This window comes from Bison bison, unplaced genomic scaffold, assembly GCF_000754665.1.
Source record: "Bison bison bison isolate TAMUID 2011002044 unplaced genomic scaffold, Bison_UMD1.0 scf7180017864461, whole genome shotgun sequence".
Classification (NCBI taxonomy): domain Eukaryota; kingdom Metazoa; phylum Chordata; class Mammalia; order Artiodactyla; family Bovidae; genus Bison; species Bison bison.
This window is the reverse complement of record NW_011495023.1, coordinates 8,240,728-8,245,783: the sequence shown is the minus strand read 5'-3', so window position 1 is coordinate 8,245,783 and position 5,056 is coordinate 8,240,728. Positions and strand designations below refer to the sequence as shown.

General features: G+C 42.4%; 1 protein-coding gene across 1 annotated transcript in view; it reads left to right on the top strand.

Annotated features, from left to right (window-relative positions):
• Window positions 1-5,056, top strand: part of ENKUR (enkurin, TRPC channel interacting protein) — a 36,202-nt gene that overhangs the window by 25,306 nt on the left and 5,840 nt on the right. The gene's annotated exons all lie outside the window — the stretch shown is intronic.

Genomic DNA, 5,056 nt, shown 5'->3' with positions numbered 1-5,056 from the left:
ATGAGGTGGCCAAAGCACTGGAGTTTCAGCTTTAGCATCATTGCTCCAAAGAAATCCCAGGGCTGATCTCCTTCAGAATGGACTGGTTGGATCTCCTTGCAGTCCAAGGGACTCTCAAGAGTCTTCTTCAACACCACAGTTCAAAAGCATCAATTCTTCGGCGCTCAGCTTTCTTTATAGTCCAACTGTTACATGAATATGCATAAATAAAGTAAAAAAGCATTTTTATTTCCATTCCCATGGCCCTGAATTTTTCAAAAATAATATTCATAAAATAGATATTTTTCACTAGGTGGAGCTCTAGAATAATTGAAACTGTCCTGTCCCTAGACCAACTTTTTTTTTCTTTCTTATAAGCAAATGTCTAGATTTTAAAATAACCAAGTGTTAGGTTTTACCTATGTTTTATTTTGACTAAAATAGACTTAAAGACACTTATGTTGGAGTTTTTAATGCAAGACTTTTATCTGAAGCATTTAAAATATTTGGGGGATATGAACACAGTTGCTCAATCATCTTTAGAGAGTATTTAGTAAGCATCTACTTATATTCTTCTAGAGTCATCCTGTCTCTTATAGAGGTAAAAATAGTACTTTATTCCTTGTTTTGTTACTGTGAAAACTTTCTACAAAACAATTTCTAGTGACCTTTTTAAAACAGAAAAAAATATATTTTTACATTAGTTTCTATCAAAAGATGGATTCATATGCTGTTATAAATTCTTAACATTTTATCTATCATCATAATCAATAAACATTTATTTTTTATTTATTTATTTTTAAAAATATGGAATGCTTCACAAATCTGCGTGTCATCCTCACACAGGGGCCATGCTAATCTTCTCTGAATCATTCCAATTTTAGTATATGTGCTGCCGAAGTGAGCACCAATAAACATTTATTAAATACCTGTTCTGCATAGAGTATCCGGAGAGGGCAATGGCACCCCACTCAAGTACTCTTGCCTGGAAAATCCCATGGATGGAGGAGCCTGGTAGGCTGCAGTCATGGGATCGCGAAGAGTCGGACATGACTGAGAGACTTCACTTTCACTTTTCACTTTCATGCATCGGAGAAGGAAATGGCAACCCACTCCAGTGTTCTTGCCTGGAGAATCCCAGGGATGGAGGAGCCTGGTGGGCTGCTGTCTGTGGGGTTGCACAGAGTGGGACATGACTGAAGCGACTTAGCAGCAGCAGCAGCGTACAGTATCATGCTAAGCCCCAAGAGTCATAAGAAAATTTCTGCTCTGAATAATGTTGTGATTTAGTTGATGAGAGGTGCTCTGTATATGTGTACATACAGAGATATGTGTCTATGTATAGATCATGTTTTATAAGGTTCCCAGGCATGAACATCCACTGCGAGATGTAGGTAGGTCTTTAGCTGGGCCTTAAACTACAAAGTAAGAGAGTATCCCACTGGACAGGAGTGGCCTGCGGGCAGGAACCAAGTCTCTCTGTGGTCAGCAGTCTCTGCATTGTCTAACCTGGTGCCCGGTGTAAACCCGGATGATTAATAATAGTGCGCTGGAAAGAAGGGAGGACAGGCAGGCAAGAAGGCTGGCAGACGTGGCTGCCTGTCACTTTCAGGAAGAGCTCTGCTCTTGGTTCCGTCCCTCCCTCTTACTCTCCTTTCTTCCCTCCTTCTTTCTGACTCTGCCATTCTTAAAACTTATGTGCTTTTGTGAAAGCCATTTTGTATCTAAATAATGCTGAAAGATAGGAAAAGAGAGGAAGAACTTCCCTGGGAAGGAAAAGGCTCTTTGCTCAGGCACCTCCATAGTAGATCAGCAAGCCTTGGCTTCCTAATGTGGTCATGCCGTCTCTTTGCATACACTCTGATGGACAGTAGCTGACCCCACCTTGGATGCCTTGTTAGCCTGAGTAGTGTAGCTGCCATGGTAACAAAGCCACTGGCTCTGTTTCTAACAAGCCCTGAACACTGCTCCCTCCCCTGGTTGAGCTGTGTGTCACTCTGTGACAATATGTTCACATGTCCCCGAGTAGGATTCATTCTGCTTGTTCTTTAGAATTACAGTCCCATTATCCAGGAAGGAATCATCTGGCCTAAAGATTCCAAACTTCTCATTTCCCAGGTGAGGATATAAAATGCAAATATATTAAATGGGCTCTTTTGTTCATCCATCCATCCATTCATCTCCTGAACATCTACCATGTTCCAGGCCTTCTACCCAGCCCAAAGGATACCATTATGAGCAAAATAAATGTGGTCCTTACTTTCAGGGAGCTTGGAGTTTGGCTTACATTTGCCCTGGTTCACACAATTAACAACTAGCTAAAGAGGGGCAGCTTCCCTGGTGGCTCAGTGGTAAAGAATCCACCTGTCGATGCAGGAGATGCAGGTTTGATCCCTCAGTTGGTAAGACACCCTGGAGGAGGAAATGGCAACCCACTCCAGAAATCTTGCCTGGAGAATCCCATGGACAGAGGAGCCTGACAGGCTACAGTCCGTGGGCTTACAAAGAGTCGGACAGGACTGAGCAACTAACGACAGCAACAAAGAGGGACTAAAGGCACATCCACCAGTCCCCGGGGAGGTGTTTTCTCACCACATAGCACACACGCGCACAGAGTATAACAGAGGGAAGCTCTATCCACCAGGGATTCAGAAAACATGCTGGACAGGGATTCTGAAGAGAATTTACAAAGGAGCTACTTACAGAGGTGAAGCAGCGCTAAGGGAAACAGTGGGGAACATTGAGGCACCCAGGACTAGGGACAGTGGGAATCACCACCACCCTAGGCTGGAAAGACAGGGGCTGGAAACAGCATTACCAGAGCCAGGTGGGAGCTGGAGCCTGGAAGAGGGGTCCCTGATGGGCATTGTAGTCACAAATGGAAGGGCCAAAAGGTGACATTGAGGAGGGGGAAAAAATGCCCCAAGCTCACTTTCCTCCCACCAGTGCCCTCCATGGCTGAACTCAGGCAGCGGCTGGGGGCAAACACTGGGGAAAGAGCAGCCCACAGGGATTAATACTCTCTCCCCTAACGCCTACCACCTAGTTACAGAGCAGAGCTAGAAGGTAAAAAATGGATGGGGGTGGGGTGGCAGCAGGGGAGCCTGGAGCTGAAGACACTTTTTACTATTTTGTGACAGCTTCTCCCTATATGAAGTTTCCCCAAAATTAACAACATTGCTTCAGTATCAGACCAGAAAGAAGGAAAATTAAGATATAAAAATAAGGGAAAATCAGTATTGCTGCAGTGCATAAAAGATTTTTTTTTTAGATGAAATAACTAAAAAACAGCAAAGAGGTTATTTCAATACAATCTGAAATATTAATCACATTTAGTTCCCATACCTAGCAGTTGACTTTGAACCAAATGTTATTGTACAAACTAGAATATAAAGCAAACTCTCCTTTAAAAAAAGAAATACTGTGAAACATATAGCTGCTGTGACCACAAGTAATAGGGAAATATCACCCAAAGAGCTTTGAAAAAAACCTTTGATATTTCAAAGTGTATAAATACATAGATTTCACCTCTGCAGTGGGTACCCCTGTAGAGCACTCTGGAAACACATTTCCCATTTCATAATGAAAGGCTATGGAAAAATAGAACTCTTTTGAAGACTTCTTTTTGGAATACTTCTCAAACACTATTAAGAACTGTGTTTAACTCATCCCCCTCTTTTTAAAATTTAAAAGATATTTTTCCTTCTGTCTTTTTTCTTGATGTAATCTCTCTCAAGAAATGTTCAACATCTGTAGCCTTTTTTCTCAACAAATCTTCTCTATAAACTGTGTCCAATCCTGTAGTCATTTTTATCTTAACATGGAAATAAACCACTTTGTCCCCTGAAAAGTTTACAAGATTGTACTTTGAGGGCTTATTATGAAGGTATCGTTATGTAAGACAGTTCTAATTCCCTCATAAATCTAAATGTATAGCCATGCTTTTTAAAGACTACATTTTCTTTCTTTTTTATAATCAATAATTTTAAATTATGCCACTCTTGATCTCTGGCTCAGCTCAGCTCAGCTCAGCGCATTCGCTCGGTCGTGTCCAACTCTTTGCGACCCCATGAATCGCAGGCCTCCCTGTCCATCATCAACTCCCGGAGTTCACTCAAACTCATGTACATTGAGTCAGTGATGCCATCCAGCCATCTCATCCTCTGTCGTCCCCTTCTGCTCCTGCCCCCAACCCATCCCAGCATCAGAGTCTTTTCCAATGAGTCAACTCTTTGCATGAGGTGGCCAAAGTACTGGAGTTTCAGCTTTAGCATCATTCCTTCCAAAGAAATCCCAGGCCTCATCTCCTTTAGAATGGACTGGTTGGATGCCCTTGCAGTCCAAGGGACTCTCAAGAGTCTTCTCCAACACCGCAGTTCAAAAACATCAATTCTCCAGCACTCAGCCTTCTTCACAGTCCAACTCTCACATCCATACATGACCACAGGAAAAACCATAGCCTTGACTAGACGAACCCTTTGTTGGCAAAGTAATGTCTCTGCTTTTGAATATGCTATCTAGGTTGGTCATAACTTTCCTTCCAAGGAGTAAGCGTCTTTTAATTTCATGGCTGCAGTCACCATCTGCAGTGATTTTGGAGCCCCAAAAAATAAAGTCTGACACTGTTTCCACTGTTTCCCCAGATGCCATGATAATAGTTTTCTGAATGTTGAGCTTTAAGCCAACTTTTCACTCTCCTCTTTCACTTTCATCAAGAGGCTTTTGAGTTCCTCTTCACTTTCTGCCATAATGGTGGTGTCATCTGCATATCTGAGGTTATTGATATTTCTCCCGGCAATCTTGATTCCAGCTTGTGCTTCTTCCAGCCCAGTGTTTCTCATGATGTACTCTGCATAGAAGTTAAATAAGCAGGGTGACAGTATACAGCCTGGACCTACTCCTTTTCCTATTTGGAACCAGTCTGTTGTTCCATGTCCAGTTCTAACTGTTGCTTCCTGACCTGCATATAGGTTTCTCAAGAGGCAGGTCAAGTGGTCTGGTATTCCCATCTCTTTCAGAATTTCCCACAGTTTATTGTGATCCACACAGTCAAAGGCCTTGGCATAGTCAATAAAGC